Genomic DNA, 25143 nt, shown 5'->3' with positions numbered 1-25143 from the left:
CTGACTGTTTCTTTTGCCATGCAGAAGCTGTGGAGTTTGATTAGGTCCCATTTGTCTATTTTGGCTTTTGTTGCCAATGCTTTTGGTGTTTTGGTCATGAAATCCTTGCCTACTCCTATGTCCTGAATGGTTTTGCCTAGATTTTCTTCTAGGGTTTTTATGGTGTCAGGTCTTATGTTTAAGTCTTTAATCCATCTGGAGTTAATTTTAGTGTAAGGTGTCAGGAAGGGGTCCAGTTTCTGGTTTTTGCACATGGCTAGCCAGTTTTCCTAACACCATTTATTAAGCAGGGAATCCTTTCCCCATTGCTTGTTTTTGTCAGGTTTATCCAAGATTGTATGGTTGTAGATATGTTGTGTTGCCTCGGATGCCTCTGTTCTGTTCCATTGGTCTATATGTGTTTTGGTACCAGTACCATGCTGTTTTGATTAATGTAGCCTTGTAGTATAGTTTGAAGTCCGGTAGTGTGATGTCTCCTGCTGTGTTCTTTTCGCTTAGGATTGACTTGGATATGCGGGGCCTCTTTTGGTTCCATATGAAGTTTAAGGTGATTTTTTTCCAGTTCTGTGAAGAAGGTCATTGGTAACTTGATGGGGATAGCATTGAATCTGTAAATTACTTTGGGCAGTATGGCCATTTTCACAATATTGATTCTTCCAAACATGAACATGGAATGTTTCTCCATCAGTTTGTGTCCTCTCTTATTTCGTTGAGCAGTGGTTTGTAGTTCTCCTTGAAGAGGTCCTTTGCATTCCTTGGTTAGTTGTATTCCTAGGTATTTTATTCTCTTTGTAGCAATTGTGAATGGCAGTTCGTTCTTGATTTGACTTTCTTTAAGTCTGTTATTGGTGTATAGGAATGCTTGTAATTTTTGCACATTTATTTTGTATCCTGAGACTTTGCTGAAGTTGCTTATCAGTTTCAGCAGTTTTTGGGCTGAGACGATGGGGTCTTCTAGATATACTATCATGTCATCTGTAAATAGAGACAATTTGGCTTCCTCATTTCCTATTTGAATACCCATTATTTCTTTTTCTTGCCCGATTGCTCCAGCTAGAACTTCCAGTACTATATTGAATAGGAGTGGTGAGAGAGGGCATCCTTGTCTAGTGCCAGATTTCAAAGGGAATGCTTCCAGATTTTGCCCATTCAGTATGATATTGGCTATTGGTTTGTCACAAATAGCTTTTATTATTTTGACATACATTCCATCAATACTGAGTTTACTGAGGGTTTTTAGCATGAAGGGCTGTTGAATTTTGTCAAAGGCCTTCTCTGCATCAGTTGAGATAATCATGTGTTTTTTGTTTTTGGTTCTGTTTATGTGGTAAATTACATTTATAGACTTGTGTATGTTGAACCAGCCTTGCATCCCTGGAATGAATTCTACTTGATCATGGTGGATAAGCTTTTTGATGTGCTGTTGCAATTGGCTTGCCAGTATTTTATTGAAGATTTTTGTGTCTATGTTCATCGTGGATATTGGCCTGAAGTTTTCTTGTCTTGTTGAGTCTCTGCCAGGTTTTGGTATCAGGATGACGTTGGTCTCATAAAATGATTTGGGAAAGATTCCCTCTTTTTGGATTATTTGGAATAGTTTCAGAATGAATGGTACCAGTTCCTCTTTGTGTGTCTGGTAGAATTCGGCTGTGAATCCATCTGGACCTGAGCTTTTTTTGTGTGGTAGGTTCTTAATTGCTGCCTCAACTTCAGATCTTGTTATTGGTCTAATCATAGTTTCAACTTCTTCCTGGTTTAGGCTTGGGAGGACACAAGTGTCCAGGAATTTATCCATTTCTTCCAGGTTTACTAGTTTATGTGCATGGAGTTGTTTGTAATATTCTATGATGAGGATTTGAATTTCTGTGGAATCTGTGGTGATTTCCCCTTTATCTTTTTTTATTGCATCTATATGGTTATTCTCTCTTTTCTTTTTTATTAATCTGGCTAGTGGTCTGTTTATTTTGTTGATCTTTTCAAAAAACCAGCTCTTGGATGTATTGATTTTTTGAATGGTTTTTCGTGTCTTTATCTCCTTCAGTTCTGCTCTGATCTTAGTTATTTCTTGTCTTCTGCTGGGTTTTGAGTTTTTTCTGTCTTGCTGCTCTAGCTCTTTCAATTTTGACAACAGGGTGTCAATTTGGGATCTCTCCACTCTTCTCATGTGGGCACTTATTGCTATATATTTTTCTCTAGAAACTGCTTTAAATGTGTCCCATAGATTCTGGTATGTTGTGTTTTCATTCTCATTGGTTTCGAAGAACTTCTTTATTTCTGCCTTCATTTCATTGTTTATGCAGTCAACATTCAAGAGACAGTTGTTCAGTTTCCATGAAGCTGTGCAGTTCTGAGTTAGTTTCTGAATTCTGAGTTCTAACTTGATTGCACTGTGGTCTGAGAGACTGTTTGTTATGATTTCCGTTCTTTTGCATTTGCTAAGGAGTGACTTACTTCCAATATTGTGGTCAATTTTAGAGTAGGTGTGATGTGGTGCTGAGAAGAATGTATATTCTGTGGATTTGGGGTGGAGAGTTCTGTAGATGTCTATCAGGTTTGCTTGTTCCAGGTCTGAGTTCAAGTCCTAGATATCCTTGTTAATTTTCTGTCTGGTTGATCTGTCTAATATTGACAGTGGAGTGTTAAAGTCTCCCACTATTATTGTGTGGGAGTCTAAGTCTCTTTGTAAGTCATTAAGAACTTGCCTTATATATCTGGGTGCTCTTGTATTGGGTCCATATAAATTTAGGATCATTAGCTCTTCTTGTTGTATCGATCCTTTTACCATTATGTAATGTCCTTCTTTGTCTCTTTTGATCTTTGTTGCTTTAAAGTCTATTTTATCAGAGACGAGAATTGCAACTCCTGCTTTTTTTTGCTCTCCATTTGCTTGGTAAATCTTCCTCCATCCCTTTATTTTGAGCCTTTGTGTATCCTTGCATGTGAGATGGGTTTCCTGGATACAGCACACTGATGGGTTTTGGCTTTTTATCCAATTTGCCAGTCTGTGTCTTTTGATTGGTGCATTTAGCCCATTTACATTTAGGGTTAATATTGGTATGTGTGAATTTGATACTGCCATTTTGAGGCTAGCTGGCTGTTTTTCCTGTTAGTTGAGGCAGATTCTTCATTTTGTTGATGTTCTTTAGCATTTGGTATATTTTTGGGGTGGCTGGTACTGGTTGTTCCTTTCTATGTGTAGTTCCTCTTTCAGGAGCTCTTGTAAAGCAGGCCTGGTGGTGACAAAATCTCTGAGTACTTGCTTGTTCATGAAGGATTTTATTTTTCCTTCACGTATGAAGCTTAGTTTGGCTGGATATGAAATTCTGGGTTGAAAGTTCTTTTCTTTAAGGATGTTGAATATTGGCCCCCACTCTCTTCTGTCTTGTAGGGTTTCTGCCGAGACATCTGCTGTGAGTCTGATGGGCTTCCCTTTGTGTGTGACCTGACCTTTCTCTCTGGCTGCCCTTAGCATTTTCTTCTTCATTTCAACCCTGGTGAATATGACGATTATGTCCTTGGGGTTGCTATTCTTGAGGAATATCTTTGTGGTGTTCTTGGTGTTTCCTGGATTTGAATATTGGCCTGCCTTACTAGGTTGGGGCACATTTTCCTATTATCTTTCAAAAATGGAATTTTATTCTAGTTTCAAAATATTCTTTATTGACATTAAAATACTTGAATTTGGCTGGGCGCTGTGGCTCACACCTATAATCCCAGCACTTTGGGAGGCTGAAGCCGGTGGATCACTTGAGGTCAGGAGTTCGAGACCAGGTTTGACCAACATGGAGAAACCCCATCTCTACTAAAAATACAAAATTATGTAGGCATGGTGGCACATGCCTGTAATCCCAGCTACTCAGGAGGCTGAGGCAGAAGAATTGCTTGAACTGGGAGGTGGAGGTTGCAGTGAGCTGAGATTGTGCCATTGCTCTCCAGAGCCTGGGCAACAAGAAAAAAAAAAACTTGAATTTATATTTTCTTTACGAAATAAAGTATGAATTTTGACCTACCAGTGAAAAGAATTTTTCAGGCAAAACTTCAGGTACTTCAATATATTTTGTTTTGCCCTTGTTATATGTCTTAAAATATAGAAATCATGGAGAAGTCAAGGTATTTCCTTTTTATATTCCCATGGAAAAATAGCAACCTTTACATGCAGTGCTCAAATATAATTGAAAATGAATTAGATTAAGTACTATGCGGGTAAATCAATATATTTGATTATAAATGATGTATTTGTAGATTAAAAAAAGCAATCAAAATTATAAATTTTGAAGATCATACCTGGATTTAGTAATGTTGAGGCCCTGAATTAGATACAAATGAATCAATAGATAGGTTGTTACCCTTTTATCTAGAAAAGGAAAGTAAGTAACAAAGAGAAAGTGAATAAGGGTGGAAGGCAGTAAAAGATAAAAATGAACCTGAAAAATATAAGAAGCAATTGCTTTTCATTTAAAAGTACTGAGAACTGTCTTAGTCCATTCAGGCTGCCCTATAACAAAATACCTTAGACTGGGTAATTTATCAGAAACAGAAATTTATTTCTCACAGTTCTGTAGGCTGGGAGGTCTAAATCAAGGTGGCAGCAGATATGGTGTCCAGTGAAGTCTTGTTCCTTACAAAGAGTGCCTTCTGTGTGTCACATGGAAGGGTGGACAAGCAAACTTCCTTATGCCTCTTGTATAAGGGCACTAATTTCATCTGTACTGAACAAATGCAGGTATCTTAATTCAAAATTGTTAGGAATTAATAACAGTATGAATAATAATATAAAGCAGAATCGTTTTAGCCTGAACAAAATTATATATACGTTCTTGTCATATAAATATGTACTAAACATTGTGGTTGGACCAGATGGTGGTGAAATAAAATCATAGTATATAATTTTAGATTATTTTTTGATCATTTCTATTTAAAATTGGGCCCTTCTCTTAGTAGTTGGCAATATGCACCAAGAGCGGATTAGTAGCTATTACAGACTAAATGTGTGTCAGCCCATTATGTGTGTGTCCCCTGAATTCTTATGTTGAAATCTAATCTCTAATGTGATGATATTTGGAGGTGGAGCTTTTGGAAGGTATGTAGGCCATGAGGGTAGATCCCTCATGAACTCAATTAGAGCTTCTGCAAGAAGAGGCCAGAGAGCTAGCTAGCTCTTCCCACCATTTGAGGACACAACAAGAAGTTTGCATTCTGCAGCCTGGAAGAAGGTCCTCACCTTCTTCCATGAAGGTGAACCATGGAAGAAGCCATCCAGAACCATGCTGGCACCCTGATCTCAGCCTTCCAGCCTCTAGAGCTATGAGAAATAAATTTCCATTGTTTATAAGCCACCGGTCTGTAGTATGTTTTTTACAGAAGGTAAACAGATAAAGACAGTAGCTAAAAGCAGTTGCTTTTTAGGATATTAGAATGTAAATTAGCATTGGTCTCAAATTGAAGGTAAACCGAAAGAGTAGAACTGATTATTTGACAGACAAGTATAGAAATTATATTGCTATAAAGAGTGAGGTATTGTGAATGACTCTATTAACTCTAAAATGAGTAATTTGGCTGCAAATCACTGGTGAAATCAACATAATCTAAAAACAAATGTAACCACATAGGACTTTAAAAATTAATTCAGGAGTTTTATTGTTTGCATAATTTCCTGTAAGGTATCCCAAAAGTCTTACTCCAGTTTTAAATTTTAGTAAACTTAAACTGCACTAAGAATCTTGGGATATCTTATATCTTACTTGTTACATATTTTCTTGACTTGAAAACAAATAAATAATTGTATTTTGTCAGAAATAAAGATCTTTAATGTAAAAAAGGAATTTTCTATTACAGAACCAAAAACTTAAGTGGGAACACCACAATGTTATAATTGGAGTGGAAATATCCATATAAAACAATGCCTTAAATACATATTTATTTAATAAAGTATTTTTGCCCTAATCTTTTTCACGAAAGTAGCCAAAAGCAATGCCATTCCCAGAATGCATCTTAATAAAAAGATTTTATTCTCTACTAAACATTTTTGCTAACAGGAACCACAGATCCTTGGAGAAATGGCTAATTTCAAGTTCGGCACTGTAAGACATAAGATAAGCAGAAATTTATTATACTAGAAAACAGTTTAAGGTAAACATGGTTTCATAAAGGGGTACCAAGACAATTCAAGGCAGAAGGAATAATCTTTTCAACAAATGGTGCTAGAATGTCTGGATGTCATGCAAAAGAATGAAAATGGATCCCTGTTTCAAATCATAGACAAAAATTAAGTCAAAATAGATCATAGAATTGAATATAAGTGGTAAAATTACAAAACTCTTAGGAGATTGCAGAGGCATAAATATTTGGGAACTTGAATTAGCAATAGTTTCTTAGATATGACACCACATGCCTAAGTGACAGCAGAAAACACAGGTAAGTTGGATTTAATCAAAATGAAAAAGGTTTTTGCTTCAAAAGACAGAATTAAAGAAGTGAAAAGCCTCCAAATGGGAGAAAATCTTTGCAAACCATGTATCTGATAAGGGTCTAGATACATAATATATATATATATATATATATATATATATATATATATATATGTCTTACAACTCAACAATTAAGAGACAATAGCCCAAATTAAAAATGAGTAAGAAATTGAAATAGCTAATTCTCCAAAGAGGGTATCAACAAGGCCAAATGTCAATCAACTAACAAATGAATAGGCATGGAGTACTGGCTCACCTTCCTCTCCTTTGTCCTGCATCTCACTTAAGGATGTATTGAGTAAAGGAGGTGTGAGGGAACAACAACTATTTCATTGGTTCCCTAATTTTACAATACGGTTACTTCTCATTTTGTGTGTGATTCTATTAAAATGCAGGGAAGTCAGTCCTTAGCACCCACTTGAAGGTTAAGACTCTTCCCCTACCTGAAAATTGAGTGCATATACTTTCTCCAGACAATATACTAATTTATTTTATTTTAGATTCAGGGGTACATGTACAGGTTTTTTACACAGATATATTGCATACCAGTGGGGTTTCGGCTTCTAGTGTACTCGTCATTCAAATGGTGACCATTGAACCCAATAGATAATTTTTCAACCTTCACCCCCCTTCCAACCTCCCCACTTTTGGAGTCCCATTGTCTATTGTTTTCATCATTATGTCCATGTGTACCCAGTGTTTAGCTCCCACTTATAAGTGAGAACATGTGGTATTTTATTTTCTATCTCTTAGTTATTTCACTTAGAATAATAGCCTCCAGCTCTTCCATGCTGCTTCAAAGGATAAAAACGATTTTGTTCTTTTTCATAGCTGCCAGTGTACTGTTTTCATTCCCTAATTTTAGGATACTTACTCTCTGGATGGCCTTTGGCTTTTACTAAATTTCTCTTCCACATATCACAGATATTCTCTAAAGTCCCAAAATCCTGGAAAAGGAGGTTACCCTGAATGAAGACCACAGCAAAGGTTTGAGTAACTACATGGAGAAGCAAAAACATATCCTCAGCTCAGCTGGTATGAATTGGAAACCCTGCGGGATTCATAAACAGGCTTTTCTTGCTGTTGTTTGAGGTGGCTACTGTGACTAGGAAGATCACATTTCCCTGCCTCTCGCATCATCCATTTCCTTTACATCACAGTCTTGGGAAAGGGGTTCGTGAAATAGATGGATGGATCACTAGGTAGATAGAGTAAACAGGGAGATTGTACATCCATAGAAAGAGGAATGATAAGGAAATTAACATCTCTATAATCAAGGTGATACAGTAGCTAGAAAGAATTATTTAGGCAGATAGTGAGAAACAAAGGGGTCCTCAGCAAGGCTTTCCTTTTAACAAAACACATCCCCCAAATCATTTATTTTCTAACAAAAAGCAGCTGTAAAATCGAGCTGCAAACATAGATAAGCAAGCTGGAAGCTCACACCAGTGAATGCAAGCAGCTGCGCCAATAGGAAAGGGCTACCTGAAAGCCAGGTATGTTCAACATGGAAGCTCCCTTTTCTTTGTCACCACGTATATAGTAAAGAACCAGGCAACATGATGCCAGCCAGATAGAGAACCCACCTGCATAATAAATGTTTGGGTGTAGTGGCCAGCTTCTTCTTGCTCTATGCAAATGGCACACCTGGGTCTGACCCATCTTTTGTGCCCTATGTAAATCAGAGACCATCCCCTCAAACTCATTTATAAAACCTCTGCATTTCACCAAGGAACTGGCAATGCATTTTCTCCAGGTACCCTCTCTGCATCCCTCTCTTCTTCTCTTTTGCCTATTAAACATCTGCTCTGATCCTCACTCTGGTGTGACCATGTCCTAGTTTTCTGTGGCCATGGGACAACGGATCTTTGATATCACCTGAGACAAATGACACCACTTTAAAAGTTCCTCTGTTTATTCAGATAAAACTCAATCAGAATTAGTCTTAATATTTCACTCACTTGAACAACCCTTATGAAGATTTCCCAGACCTTCAATTTAATATTTCTTTTTTTTTTCTAGTACATAGTGTGACTTCTCTGGATTTAAATGTATATTTGACTTATTTTGAGATGTATATGGCCAGTTTTTTCTCTTGAAATAGACTTTTTATCAGAGTAGATTCTACGCTAAAAACTGAGGTAACCACTCCATTTCACTGCAACCCCATAGGCAAAACTTATCATCCCCATGTTCATGTAGAATATTGAAAAAAACCTACAGAGGTTTTTTTTTTTCTTCTGTAGGTTGTACAGTGGTCAAGCTGAGATTTCAACCCTATATCATTTGCTTGGAAGCACCAATTATTTGTCATATAACAAGAAAGGCTTTGAGATTGTGTGTGTGAGTGTGCACACATGTGCACACAAGGCCCTCCCTGCCCTACAGATCACAAAACAGCTATTAGAAGGAGTGGGGTTAAAGAGAATCTTGCATTGACGTACAAGCAAGTGCACAAGAAAATGAAATTGATGTGGCCCCCAGTTTCTGGCTGGCATTTGTTATTCTCATGTATTCTTTCATGCAGATCTTGAATGCACAATGGAAGCAGTATACCAACATTTCTGAAGGTGAGGCTTTTTTCCACAGCCACAGCCCACATAAAATTGCAACCAGTCACACCCGGGCTGACGTAGCCATTCTAACATGCTTTATTTCCTCCCATGGCACGATCATCATCTGATATTTATGGTTGCACTTACTTGTTTGCATGTCTGATTCTAGCTGAAATACAAGTAAGTTCCTAGAAGGCAGAAGTGTTCATTTTTATTTCTAAAGCATATCACAGTACCTGATACAGAGTAGTGCTAGATAAATGCATTTGGATTCAAATTAAATGTTTCTGTCACTTGAACATGGCAGTAGATGGTGCATTGTAAGGGAATGTGTTAACTCCTCTTCCCCGGTCCACAAGGGGCGTGGTTTCAAAGGCAAGAACTTCCCAGAGACCTGCCTGACCTACCTTCTTTCACTTCCCCATCCGGAAGCTTAGAGGTCTTTGTCTAACTTTCGCACCGCAATCGGGAAGGTAGACCACCCAGGTGAGCTTCTTTTGTTTATAAAGCCCGTGAAAAGCTATGGGAGGACTGTGGGCCAAACAACCAATACGATGTCAAAGTCAAAAAATCAATCACTCCAGTGGAAGTTTGAAGGAACTCTTATGGGACAAGAACTTCAATGGGGCGGGACTAACTCCCAGATTGAAAGACCCCGGCCCCTCACCTGTGCGGATTTTCCCTCTCTGGGATCCCCTCCCAGGGCAGCATGGGAGCTCGCTTGCTCTCTGTTTCTCTTTCTTTTCTCTGCCTTATAAATTGCTTTTCTGCAAAACCCTTTATGTCCGATATTTACTGGAACGAGCCCACTGCACCTCCAAGGCCGCTTCCCCTATTCCTGGGCAGGGGAGCCAAAAATCTGAAACGCCCGGTTATAGTTGTATATGTGACTCAAATGGAATCCCCTTCTCCTCTAGTACTAGGAGGTCAGCTTTATAAAAAACTTCAAAATTTAAACAAGTGATAGTTACCCATTTTCATCCTTATCCATTTTCTTTCATGTCTGTTTTGCTCACTTCCCATGGGAAGTTGCTGAATATAAACGTATAAAATAGTTAAGAATAAAAAAGAAAAAACATAAACAAAATGAAACCAAATATATGGTCATTTACATAGGTTTTCTCAAGTCAACTAATAAATAATCTAGACAATTTGAAATGAGATCACATTCCTAAGACTTGACATTCATCTTTTTACCAGCATTCTATCACCAACAGTGATGTACTTGTGCTTTATCAAATCTACATTTAACTAGACTCAATATTTTAATCCCATAATATCTAGGAGAAATGATGAACAATCTTTGGTTGAATTACATGAGACAAATCAGTTAAAAAACAACAGGCTATTTAGGAAGGAATTTCTCCTGGAATTCTCATGCTGCAGTTTCGGAGCCAGTTCACTGTATGTTCTCTATAATCCAATTTCTTTTAAAATGGCTTTCAGCTCCTTTTTTTGTGCACTATTGATGTGAAGCATGAAGGAATGCAAACACTTGCACCATCAAAAGCAAATAGCATCTTACCACCCGGAATGCCCTGGCATGATTCCACAAAAACAAGATTGAACTCCTGAGAATGGCAGTGGGGACAGAATTAGTGGGTGGTCTTTCCAGAAAAATGGCTTATAAACTTCATTTCAATAGTCATTTGTGCCTTGGTATCAGCAGTTGTCTGCTAATTATTGATATCTTAACTGTTATATTAAAATAAAATTCAAGACATTAAATAGAGAATTTTAATGCAAAGCTCACAATTTTGCAAATTACAATTTTTTTTAAGCCATGAAAGTTTTGCTGATAATTACTGATAATTTGACTTATTGACCTACCAACACTTTACTTTTTTGATATGACTTACTGTGTACTATGACTCTTAGGCAAGAAATGCAAACTTGTTTTGCCCATATCATTCAAGGATATGTAACTGTATTTGTGGAATCTTCTGTAAGTCCAGCCAGGACACTCACTGACTTTTTTAAACATCTATCTTATAACAAATAAACTCACCACTTATAAGAACTACTATTATATCCTATATAGCCGATGCTCTATTTACTCAAAATTGTTGTTTTATAGAGGATTATTTCACTCATGATCTAAGGGGGAAAATAAGATGCTCTGGATTAGATTCTTTATATATCTTGTTGGTGAGTTATCTATTAGCCATGTGCTTTCTCACTTGCCAATGTCATTTCTCTGTTTAAATTACACAAATTGCAGCAATGCTCACACCAGACTAAGGCTGTCAAGTGATATGAAATTAACAGGATAATTTCCAGCTTAAAAACACAAGCTATTTCGCACTTTTTAACCTCATGTAAAATGTTTATTAAAAAAACTTCTATTTTTCTTTATTTCTTATAACTATGCTAATCAACAAACTTGTTTTACATTCTTGTTCCTGTAATTGCTTTTTGGCACAGAACACTCTACAGACCTGTTTAATGTGGCCGGAATTTCTCTTTCCCTGATGCCTGGAAAAGTAGAATTTCCTCCACTGGCTGTGTATCTCTCAAATCCCTCAGTCATTCCCAGTACATTGTGTCAGTCACGTTACTAATCACATCCTCCAATCAGGTTCTGAATGAGAAAAATTCTTTGCAGATATCTCTTTGGCATAATGATTTCAGTTCCTTTAAATATATACCCAGAAGTGGGATTGCTGGAACATATAGTAATTCTTTTTTGACTTTCCTGCAGAAACTCCACACTTTTCAGTAATGGCTATATTAATTTATTTTTCCACCAACAGTGCGCAATTGTTTCCTTTTCTCTACACACTCACTGGTACTTGTTATCTTTCCTCTTTTACCTTTTTGATAATAGCCATTCCAACAGGTGTGAGGCAATACTGCTTTGTGGTTTTAAATTTCCCTGATATTAGTGATGATGAGCATTTTTCAGGTTATCTGTTGGCCCTTTGTATGTCTTTTTCTGAGAAATGTTGATTTCAATCCTTTGCCCATTTTTAAACTGTGTTCTTTGTTTTCTAGTTATTAAGTTGTTTGAGTTCCTTATATATTTTAGATATTAGCCCATTATCAGAGTATGGTTTAAAAATATTTTCTCCTAGTTTGTGGATTGGTTTTATTCAGTGTTCCTTTTGTTGCACAGAAGCTTTAGAATTAAAATCAGCATGTCACAGTGATATCTGCATTCCCAAGTTCATTGCCGCATTATTCACAGTAGCTAAGTTATGGAACCACTGCAGGTGTTCATCATTGAATCAATGCAGAAACAAAATATGGTATATAGACATAATGAAATACTATTCAGCCATTAATAAGAAGAAAATTTTGTTATTTGCAACAATATGGATGAACCTGGAAGACACTATGCTGAATTAAATAAGTCAGGCACAGAAAGACAATACTGCACAATCTCACCTATATTTAAAATCTTAAAAACTCAAACTAATTGAAGTAAAGAATGGAATGGTAGTTACCAGAGGCTGGGGGGAAGAGGACTAATGAAGAAAGGGAATATGTTGGTCAAAATGTACAGAATTTTAGTTAGAAGGAATACATATGTTTCAGTGATCTAGTGCACAAAATGGTGACTATAACAAATAATAATGCATTGTATATTTCAGTTACTAAAAAAGTAGATTTTAAGTGTTTTTATCACAAAAAAAGTATGATTAGTGATGGATTTATTAACTAGCCTGATTTAATCCTTCCATAAAATAAAAATATAATAAAGTATCATATTATACCCTATAAATACACAATATATACTATTATTATTATTTTTAAAAACCAATTAAATTTTTAAAATTATATTTAAAATTTATTTAACTTAAAATTATTGCTCTTATTGCTTGATAAGAGCAGTAAGGTTCTGGATATACTATATGCAAACTCACTTTCAGACACTGTGATGGTAGGGGTAGACAGATTTGGTATCTTTCCTCACTCATCATAAGGGTCACAGATGACCCTCCTATAGCAAAAGACAAGGTAACAAAAGAAAAGCATAACAAATGTATTTAACCAAAGTTTTTTGTGACAGTGGAGCCTCCAGGAATGAAGGCCCAAAGACTCAGGAAGAGGAATTCTGGTTTCTGTGTCTTGCTTCAAGGGAGAAAAAGTGGCAGAAGACAGGCAGAGAAGAGAAGGTCAGAGAGACCTTGCTTCTGAGGTTCTTCCAGTCTCCTTCAGTTCAAAGTACCCGACATGACAAAGTACCATATTTGGGTTAGCAGGATCTGAGCCTCTGTAACCCTATGAGCAGCTTACAAGCAGTGGAACATTTGAAAAAAAGATTAAGGAAAACGAAAATCTGAAGAGTCGACTCCACTTTTTATATTAACTTGGTCATTGACGGGCTCTTTGCAGAAACCCTCAACATCATTTGAGTCTTATTGATTCTATATCAAGATGGTTGATAATATCTTAACATTATAGTATTATTTCAAGATCACAACATAACCATTAAGCTCATTTATTACATTTTACCTCCCTAGTTCTGTGAGAAAATTCTTTCTTGACCTTGAAACTCTAAGAAACAACAACAAACAAAAACATTGCCACTTTACACTGTTTCATAGAACACAGAAATCCTGAAAGAGGGACCAGAGATTTCTTTCCTGACCAGTCAGAAGTCTTAGGCAGAGAGAGAAGACTCAACGTCAGGAAAATGAGGCTCCTTTTCACTCAATATCTTAGCAATTTAATGTGAGCTTCTCAAAAAGATGAGGAAAAAACTCAAAGCATTTTAAACTACTCAGGTATTTACACAGTAATTATCCCATCCAGCCTTCCCAGTCACCCTTGGAAATTATCTCCAAGGCTATATGAACTCCGTTTCACAGTTAAACAAAGAGATTTTCTGAACTTTCCCTAAAATGGCATACCAGGTAGTTTAGAGTCCGGATGTCAGATCCCTTTTATCACACTCCAAAGCAGATTGTCTTTCTCGTCTACCTTTGTGTAAATTCCTGAAAAGCATTGGTAAGTAAAGTGATATAATTTAACATTAATTATCCTAAACTTTCTTACTCATCTGCACCACACTGTCACCAATCCCTCAATATTTGGAATTAAATCCTGATTCTAAGGCTCAAATCCAATATCTAGTTTTGCTCTATGAATTCTGAATTCTTCTCTCTTCTGTCTCTTCCCCACAAAATACAGGGTCCCACAACGACAGCAATGGGAATGGGCACAGTTCTCTAAATGAAGCAGTCATTTTTCTCCATGTTGGTCTGATCTGCAGCACTGAATTTCTGACTGGCTCACTCTGTCTGCATTCTGAGGGATTACCTGTCTCTAAAGGCTGCAGGCTGCTTGCCTTAAACTCCTGCCCATAATCTGACACTCTGAGACACTGGTAAACTGGTACCCTGTACAGACAGGAGTCTGTATCTTTTGGCACCAGATCCTTCTCCCACTGGCCTGAAGCCTCCTTCACCTGCATTCTTCCAGACCTGATTCATTGTTTCTCCTTGAAGTTCTACCCGAAGGAGTTTAGAACATGTCACCCAAAAATATGCTGTTTTGGTATATTGATTACTTCAAGCTGAAGGCACTTAGAAAACAGCAAATGCTGAACTTCCCTCATCTGCCTAAAGACAGATTCTCCCAAAGGAACTTCATCATTACCATCAATCACCTCCCTGGGAGTTTCATTAACCAAGGAAGATGAACTTTCATCACAGGAGAGGGAGACTAGGAGTTGACACTATGCCCAGATAAACTTTCTCACAAACTATCATCAGTTATCCCAAAGACCTCTTCTTCTTTCCCCCAAAATCATTTCCTCTCCTCTAAGTTGACCACATTCCCCATACCCTCTCCCCTATGAAGAGGGTATATAAGCTCCTAAATCTCACTAGGTTTTTAGGTATTCACTTTTCTTTCCTGTGATGGAAATAAATCTGTAGACCTTTTCTCCTGTTAACCTGCCTGTTGTGAGTTTATTTCATAGAATCACTTATCAAATGCTTAGAAGGTAAAGGGAGAGTCTTTACTCCTTTACATGGTGTTCCTACAATTCAGAGGTTATAAACAAAGGCCTCTAGACTTCAGACAGATAGTGTAAATGAATGACTCTAACCAGACAAAGTGCACTGGAGCATGACTGCTGGCCTCCAGGTCTAGAGCAGGAGGAAGCTACTACTGTGAAATCCTTCCAGAATATAGACCCAGGTTATCAGATGTACTAATTTTTAAGAGAAGATAGATATCCTTTTCTAAATGTGAAATTGGTAACTAATTGATATGGCTTGAAAGTTGTGTTCTCTCCCAAATTCATGTGTTGAAATGTAACCCCTGTGTGGTAATATAAGGAGGTGGGGACTTTGGTAGGTGATCAGGACACAAGGGTGGAACCCTTATGAATGGAATTAGTGACCTTATAAAGGAGACCCCAGAAAGCTAGCTCACCCTGCTGTCATGTGAGGACACATGAGAAGACAGCCATCTATGAGGAAGCAGTTCCTCCCCAGACACCGAGTCAGCCAGCACCTTGATCCTGGACTTCTCAGTCTCCAGAACTGGGAGACATAAATACTTGGCATTTATAAGACACAATTTATGGCATTTCTGTATGGTATTTTATAGCATCCCAAAAAAGACTAAGATACTAATCAAGTAATATTTCAAAATATTATATGGACACTTGATACAACCAGACATTCACCATCGTGCTTCAGTTTATGACTTCTACCTCTGATAATTGCTCAGCCCTGCTTAGAAAGTATAATTCTTACAATTTTAAATGCCTTGCTTGCAAAAAGAGAGGCAGGGCAGTGACATGGATTGCTGTTGGAGAATTGATGATGGAAAGCTTTGATCATCACATCAACGTATTACAAAAGTAATCTACCCAGCGTAGCACCATGAGACAGTTCTCCATGTGTCTCTCACATTTAAAGACATTAACAGCCTTTTTTTCAGATCATCTGTTCAAGGATATTTGTATAGCATGGGGTCCCCAACCCCCAGGCCATGAACTAGTACTGGTCTGTGGCCTATTAGGAACCTCCTGGCACAGGAAGAGGTTAGCAGTGGGCAAGGGAGCATTACCACCTGAGCTCTGCCTCCTGTCAAATGAGCTGTAGATTCTCACAGGAGCATGAACCCTATTATGAACCATGCATGAAGGGATATAGGTCGCATGCTCCTTACAAAAAACTAATGCCTGATGATCTGGAGTAGAACAGTTCTATCTCAAAACCACCCTATAAACCATCCATGGAAATACTGTCTTCCATGAAACCAGTCCCTGGTGCCACAGTGGTTGAGGACTGCCGATCTAGCACACAGCCCTGGAGGATACATATGGAGGCCCTCCCTGGGGCAACACACAGAAATGCTAATGGACTGTTATAGAACAGTCACATTTTCTAAGCTCAGGTTCCTTTTATGTAATATAAGCTTTTGCACTATTTGTGTTACTCTGTGAGAATGTGGCTCAGGAAACTGTGAAGAGGCTCATATACTGGTTATTGTTATTGCTGTAAAGTCAAGTCCTTGGTCTCTGACCCAGGAGTTTCATGACATTTCCTAGTATGCATAAAACAGCGGTAGACTAACATATAAAGTTGCAAATGCAATAAAATCTCAGATTCTTTATAGTTCTTGACAACCAATACTTGTGTTTTTTTTCTTTAAATTCTAGCTATAGTAGCTGCTCTAAAATCAACAGTCTAGAATCTTCCTTGTTTATCACTTTTATCTGGATCAATATATTTCTCCTTTGCTTTTGAAAGTACAAGAATGCCTTATTCTCCATTGAAACAGTCATGAACTTTCATCATTTCAAACACCTAAATCTCTTTATATATCATTATTTTTATCTATTTGAGGCCTCCATTTTCACCTTCAGACAATAGCTTGGTGCTTACTAATAAAGCAGAATAACTGTAGGCAGACCGTCGACCTATGCTGCCTGAGTTTCAAACTGTGTTTTTCCACCTATTGGTTGTATTACTCTGGACACATTACTCAATCAATACATGCCTCTATTTTCTTATCTATAATATGGGAATAGTAATAATAATTAATTCTGAGGATTATCTGCAAATTAAATCAGTTTACACATTTCGTGTGTTTAGAATAGTATGTGGTTTATAGCAAGAATGTAATACGTGCCACCAATTATTATTCAATGTAATATCTGTTGAAAAATTCTGTTATGTTCTGACTTTAAATGCACATTGTTTGTGATTTACAGTCTATCGTTGAGAAGCTGAATGATAATTTAGAGCTATGAATGTGCTTGGTCCTTTTGCAGTTCAGATCCTCAATAGATTAGAAAAACATTTTTTTATAAACTTTGCCTTTTGGAAAAACCACCACCTCATATCCCAGTCTTCTACAAATGACATGGAAGACCAAGCATCAACCCCTCTCCAGTCAAAATGTAAATGTATAACTATACTACAAAGTTTAAAACAAAGTGTCAAATAACTCTTCCACACATGACTGTGTCCACTCAGAATGCTTAAATATTATCACATACATATAAGAAGTTTTCTTCACAGTCCTACTAAAAAGTCAGTCCACCAAATATTACTTGCCTGAAGCAATGTTTCCATTGCTGTTTTCACTATGTTACACCATTTCTCTTAATGGCCTAGAATAATATCCCCTGATTTTCTAAGAGGTGTCCTTTCCATTTTTCTAAGCCTGTGAAAATTAAAATAAAACTTCCAAAGGAGTAGAGCAAAAGAGAAAGAGCTACAAAAATCTGACTTGATTTTCCTACACTTTTCCTCCCTCCCTATATCCAAGCAGCTAATCTCCTCTCAAACAGCACAATAGAACAGCTAGACATAAAGAAAAGGAGATAAAATTGGCCAGCCAGTACGCTGTTCTTGCTAATCTGGACCATTTACATAAGGGTTAGAAAGCTTGTTTTATCATTTAAACAAGCTTAAAAGCCTCTTTGCAAATGAGATTTAGTTCCTACAAAAGAATGAATGCTAGCTATTTGGTGAGTTTCTGCTAGACCAGCACTGGGAGCTGACTTGGCAGTAACTACAAGCTACTTCTTTGGCCACATACAGTATATGCAAAGATTGCTTCCAGCTGCCAAAACTAAAGAGCGTCAAGCTGATTAAATTCTTTCCAGGAGTTGAATAGGATGAGGGGCAGGTTAAGAGGTCAATAATATCAGATCTTAAACTGTACCTGGCCAAACTCTTCCTCTATGCAGGTGCTTTAAAAGTGGCTTTGAGTGTTCACAGCCCTTAACATTTTTTTGAAAGAGAACAAAGAATTTCATAAGCAAATGAAATTCAGAGACAGAAGACATAAAATGGTCTCAAGCTGTGAAGTGAAGACAGTCTAAAGTCTTTGATTCATTGTTGGTCTCAGTGGCACTGGGCACAGGATAAACTGCATAACTAACTCCCTAGCCAATGTTAGCACAAAAGATCACTGGAAGGAAAAGATGTTCTTAACACAGAAGAGTACAGTCTTTGCATCAAAATCTTAGATTTTAAAAATCAAGATCATGTTTATATATACTATACCTATTATGTCTTTTACCTGGCACACCTTGAACAGATGTTCAGTGTGACCTTGGCCTGAGGCTCAGCAGGGTAAGTAGGACGGCCTTGGTTAAATTTGCTCCCAGAAGGTACCAGGGTTGTTACTCCCTCCATTCTTAAATCATTAAGATCCTCTGTAACAACACAAACAATTACAGAGAAAAAAATTAACTCTAGTGGAATTGAGGAGAAAAGTTCATGTTTTCAGGTATCTGCCATTAGTTTGTTAAGCAAAACAATTTATTTCCCCTTTGCAAAAATCTAACTTCATTATCAATTATTTTTCAAATTATTTCTAGACATAGTTGGACACAAATTATATGTGAAGATTTACAAGAGGCAAAATGGTAGGAGACTGAATACAGAGAGTCAGCAGAGCACATATGACCACAGACCACTGACTCACAACCTCTGCCATACCCACTGGGGAAACCGAACTATAGCCTCTGCAGCAATCCGCCCGAGTGGTCAAAGCTGGGTCAATGATTGCCCGCCTTCCTATTTGTTGTTGTTGTTGTCAACTCAGAGACAACCACACAAAACCAAATATGTTTCAAAACCAATTACATAAATCTTCCGCCTCTAATCAGTTTGCTTTCAGCTTTTCCATCAACAGCCTCCAATCAAAATATAACTGAAGTCTTTCTGTTTTCACTCTCAGTGTTTGCTTTCTACCTTCACCTGGGGAGGACAGCAGTAAGCCTGAATAGTCATGCCCCAAAGGTTTGCTGAAGCCCACTTCTGTTTTTCCCAGGTCCTCAATCAAGAATGAAAAGACCTAAGTTATCCCTTGAGACTCAGTTCTGATGGAATATGTATACAATGTCCTACTTCATTCCAAGAACAAGGAAGCTTGTAAAAAGGATTCCAATTACTTACTCTCGGCTTTAGCACAAAAGAGATAAAAGTTTCAAAAGATAAATCATAGTTTTTCCAAGACTCTAATTCATTATTGAAGGCATAATGTGCGTGAGGAGGACAATCACTGTCTTCTGATGACTAAAGACCATGGAAACATCCTAGATCCCTCAAAAAACAATCAAGAGGATTGCATGTTTTAATCGGATATTACAAACAATTGTCAAATAAATTGTTCTTGAGATGGTGACAACTCAGTCTAAATATGAACTGGTCTTTTGGAATCTGAGGAAGGCTTGTCAACAGACTTCTTCCATAGGTACCTCCAAGTGAAAGCCTTATTGTCTACTTGTGCATAAGCAAACTGGAAAAACACTTAGGGTTTTAACTCAACTTTGACCTGGTTACCAAGGTTTAGTCCCCTTGTTTAAGAGCCTCGATGCTAATTCGAAAGCTGGTGCCTCTGCAGAGCTAATTACAGGCTCCCCTCTTAATCTCATGGTTCCTCATGCAGTACAGACCTTACTGCTGCCTCTGAACACATAACACTTTTCAGCCAGCGTTAAACACTCTCAATGAGAGTTTGTTACTCTCTCACTCTCACATTACTGTTCACCACTAGAACACCCTATTTTTGCTACTCTCCTGCCCCTACCAGAAGAAGTGAACCCATGGTTTTCTTACCTCAGTTAGGAAACTTTCTGCACTTCAGTATTTTTAAAGACTGCCTTTGAAAACTCTGACTCAATATTATTTGTTGCTGGATGATATTTCAAACTTGAAACTAGAAATTATCAAGCAGGGTATTCTACCACTAATTTATGTGCCCACGAAATGTAGTCCTCTATCAGAGGTAAAATTAGTCCAGATGGCAAAGATACTGTACTTACCTGAGTTTGCTAACTGGACAAAGACCTCAGAGTAAATATATATACAGGTACAATTAAAAAATATACATGACTTTGGGATGCTTTGGAAACAAAGGGTTTCCTCTCTGCTAGAAACTCCGTCATACATTGAGAAGATGTTTAAAACACTTTTAGATCTACTCCTGAGGTAGTTATTATAAAGATGGAAGCTAATGATAATATAAATAATATAGAAACTAAAAGAAATGTTCTAACATATTATTTTGCCAAAGAAGCAGCCTTAATCAAGGTTATGAACCTACCTACAATTTTAAGTAATAAATATCTGGAGTCGTTCTAAGACACAATTATAAAATATCAACATTTAGCCCCTGATTCTGAAAAATAAAAAAATAAAAATACAGTTCTAGGTTTGCTCGGATAATCTCTGGCATTTTTGGAGGCACCAGATGGCTTCAAATGAATTCTAGTTAAATTTCTCCATGAAATGACTCACCATGGTACAGATAAACTGGTTACAATCTTAAATCTTGAGAGTAGACAGCTGACTCTAGACCTTCTGAGGGAGATAAGGACCTCAGAGAGTAGACAGCTTCTGCCCACGGTATTGGATCAAGATCTCTGGTGTAATCGCTACTTTGTTTTTTATCTACTTAATGACAATCATTCTTCTCATTTTCTAAAGACCACTGATAGTCACCCACCCACAATCACCCTTTTTCTCTTTTATTTTATTCTTATTAAAATTTCAGATTAGAGCATAATCATTTTCTAACACTAATCTTGGATTATCCTAAATAGTAACCTTCAAGCTCACTGATTGCTAGATGTGCTATCCCTCACCAGACTACCATCATCAAGAACCCTTGGAAAATTTCAGTCTCATCAAATGAGACCACAGGGAATTAAAGCCAATGGTATTTCCACTTGAACTAACATGGATAAATCAACCAGTGACTTTGCTAGTGTCCCTTTCTCACAAAAAAAAACCTACTAATCTATTAATTAGACTCTGTAACTCGAAATTTGAATTCAACAATCGTCGTAAAAAGGTGAGCCAATTACTTATCATCTGGAAGAGACTATGAGATTCACGTATGTATCCCAACTAATGAACAGCCTTGATTCCAACCTCAGGTCATGAACAATTTCTTTTTTCTGGATCCCTGTGTGTTCCTACTGGAAACTACTTTCCTTGCGGCTAGATAGCTAGTCCTGCTTGCTTCATGCACACATACCTCGTGCACTTTAAAAACAGCATTACAAGTATTACCGGTACACAGACACCCTAATTCTAAAGATCATCAAGCCTGGAAATATTAACTCTAATACAAGCTCCTAAATGAGGCCACCCTTTATTATTCAGGCACTTTGCTTGGAGGTGTTATTGACTCATTGTTTATACAAACAACCACGGCAGTTTCCAGCAATAGGAATCATGCAAACAAAAGCCTATAAGACATGTATCACTAATGCTGGCAGAAACTGTTAGTGATGCTACCTCTACCCTAGATGGAATACAGGTCCATCTCAACTGTTGGCAAGACAATTGAACAATCACACTGTTCTGGATTTTTTTTTTTCCGCTGGTCATGGCGGTATCTGTAGCATTGCTGATATTTCTTGCTATACTTGGATCAGGTAAGGTAAAATAAGTCTACGTGTCAGCTTGACAAAAGACTACTTGGTTCTCTAAGTTTGGTCCTTGTGGACTATGAGATTTATTCTTTTACCTTGGGTTGGACAATTGAAGTTCTTGGTTCTGAAGAACCAAGTCAATAACCCCGCTGGTTCTGAAGAACCAGGTCAATATTAAATTGACTTAAATTGTTTTGTTTTTACTATAGTGTTCATGATGCTGGTACATCAAATCCCATATAAAGTCTTAAAAGTTTGTATATGGCCACTCTCATCAGATGACCACAATGATGATGCAACCACAACAAAAAATAAGAGCTCGTGATATGATTAAGAGTACAAGTGAACGAGCATCAAGCAGTGAGGATCTGGATCTCTCACCTTACCTTTTGACCAAAAAAGAGAGTGACGAAAAGAGGGGAGATTGAATATACATACAGACAATAGGTGGATCACAGGTAACATTAGAATATTGACCCACAACTTCTGCAGTAGTTGGCTCAAAACATTCAGGACGTGGTCTACAAAAGTCAGTTTCCCTTGTTTTAATGCTATTTCCAACTCAGAACCAAGTGGAGAAAGCTAAATGCGCTCCCAAAAACAATTGCATAGATGGTGTGTTTCGTGTAAGCCCTTCTTCAGCTGTCCCATGTCAACAACTTCCAATCAGAACATATTCAAAGCCGTCCCTTTAAAAATTATTATTATAAGGTCTTCCTACTACTCCCATGTATCCCTTTGGGTCTCTGGTAAATGCAGGTGATAGTGGCTGACTCCCATGCTATAACAAGCTCTGAATAAATAGATAAATGTTCTCTGCTTATTCTCATTTGTGTAGTCTTTATTTCCACAATGGTAACTTTCAAATATCTAAAGGTTTGTCATAGAGAAGAGATAACAGAGTTCCACCTGTGCCTGCAGTGAAGGAATGGGTATAAGAGGAGAGCGTGTTTCTCATCAATATAACAATCTTCTAACTTTTATAGTTGTTCAAAGGCATACTGTACAGTGCTGTGTAGGAGATGTGATTACCCTGTTCCTGCAAATGTTTCAAGCAAAGGCTGAATAATTGTTTGTAGTGGGCAAATTAGGGTTTTGCAGAAGCATTGTACTAAATGGTTTAATCCAAATCTAAGCTTCCCATACATTCTCATAATAGTTCTATGATTTAGGGTACATCTGAAGACATTGATTATGTAAAAGAAGAGTGTTTAAATGAAGCAATCATGTTTTGGGGGCCATTTCTTATGGATTAGAACAAAAAGTTGCTTTCTTGATTTTTATCCTGGAGCCACAAAGCACACCACACTGACTTATTAATGTCACTCATACTGATATGAAGAAATTATGTGGTTCATTCTGGGTTAGGGAGCCCAGACATGCTGGCCCCTCATTACCTTTGAGGATGTGTTCAAAGGCCAAATCCATCAACTATCTACTTGGTTCTGTACCATTTTTTCTACTAATAAGATATCGAATGATAGTATGGCGCTCCATGGCAATTACCTAAGCATCTTTAGATTGTTTGACGTATGTAGAGAAGGTAATAAGACATGAATTTTATGACGTATTTTGATGAACAGTAAAAACTCCCTGCCAGAACTCTCCTTTTGTGTGCAAATTTGAGTGTATTTAATGAGACTTTTTGAAGATTTTCTAGCAGCTCCTCACACCCCTTCTGGATAGCACCTATTTTTTCCAGTTCAGAATAACTGTCACAGTGTGAAAGAACAGAGAAGCCTAGAGTCAGAAGCCTGGAATTCATTTGCTGGAGACTTCAGAGTGCTGTAAGCTGAAACTGCTTCAACAACTGCTATGGTTCTTGGAGTGTCAGATGTGACGGTGGTGATGTTAGTGAAATTGGCTCCTGCAGTCTTAGGAGAGGCCTCACTCTGAAAAATATCCATTCATGTTTTCTGTCATTACAAATATTCATTATTTTAAAGAAGGTTAATGAGCTTCTAATTACTCCTATTTCCCAAGCTCTAAAGGGTGACAGAACCATAAAAAAAATTTGTTTTGTCATGGGAGGATACTAATAATCTATGTCTAATTTACAAAGAACAAAAATAAAATACAAATCTGGTCTCACTAGCTCCATTTCCTTAGCAATGTTATTTAAGGGAGCAGGTGTCTATGCTTAAGTAACTAAGAGAAAAAAACAAAAACAAAAACAAAAAATGCCTAAACTTAACATTTTGGAAAGTTTACGAAAATGGAAAGGGAGAAAAACAAATTAAATAATTTAAGTAAGATTCTGTCCAAAGACTTTTTAATACTGCATAAGTCAAGGGAGGAAATACTAAGAACATATTCTAGATATAGAAAACTGAGAATCTTTGCATGCCAATGGTATTGAAGGAGGTAAAAATATGCCATTCTGACATGTTGACTATTTTGAATTAATTTTTTGTATTTGAAACACAGCAGATGCAAGAAAATTACTCTGACCTTCATTCTATTTCTTAAAAACACAAACAAATGAAATTTCCATGTGAAAGATGCTCACCTTATACTACAAGAAAAGTAACATTCTTATCATCAAGGACAAAAAAGTTGAGACTGGGAGAATTCTGTAGAGATCTTTTTAAATATCTCATCCTGTAAGCCTTCTTATATTATTTACTAGATTTTCACAACTTACTATTCTTTGTCTGATTCAGTAAATAAGTGATTGACTCTGTTTTTTGGACCATCATTTCCTTTTGAGGGCTCGCATGCCATGTAAAACTGTTAAGTATTAAATAAATCTGTATAAGTTTCTTCTGTTAATTTCTATTGGTCAGTTTAATTCTCAGGCTTGGCTCCTATGCCACTTAAAACTGTATTGAGTATTAAATAAATTTGTATAATTTTCTTCTGTTAATTTCTATTGTGTTAATTTAATTCTCAGACTCAGCCAGAAACAAACAAACAAAAAAACTCCTACAAGGAAGAAGTAATGTATTGCCTCACCTATAGTATCAGAACTTTTCTGTCTTTTATTTCTTCTTTTTTCTTTATTCCTCTCATTTCCACTCTTCCTTTCTTTCTTCCTTCCTATTTGGGGGCTTCTTTCCTAAAATATTCTCTACAATGTCCAGCCCAATACTATACATATGCCAGATATACCATCTTTGGTTACAAGTAGATACAAATTTAGTCTGCTAAGAAGAAATTTTGGCCAACTAGAAATTTCTTAGAAGCAATTAGAAATAGTTTTCACAACAAAGAAATTTGTAGTTCTTAAGATAACAATGGTAAAGAAGGATAAAAA

At 37.1% G+C, this 25143-nt stretch overlaps 1 non-coding gene across 1 annotated transcript in view; it reads right to left on the bottom strand.

Moving 5' to 3' along the window:
* Positions 1-25143, bottom strand: part of C16H8orf34 (uncharacterized protein C8orf34) — a 451907-nt gene that overhangs the window by 132941 nt on the left and 293823 nt on the right. Inside the window, exon 8 of the transcript XR_144469.6 lies at positions 18521-18656. This is a non-coding gene — a transcript (uncharacterized protein C8orf34). The remainder of the gene's footprint in view (positions 1-18520; positions 18657-25143) is intronic.

Source organism: Callithrix jacchus, chromosome 16, assembly GCF_049354715.1.
Source record: "Callithrix jacchus isolate 240 chromosome 16, calJac240_pri, whole genome shotgun sequence".
NCBI lineage: Eukaryota > Metazoa > Chordata > Mammalia > Primates > Cebidae > Callithrix > Callithrix jacchus.
The sequence above is the reverse complement of the archived record's forward strand: the minus strand, read 5'-3'. Positions and strand labels throughout refer to the sequence as shown.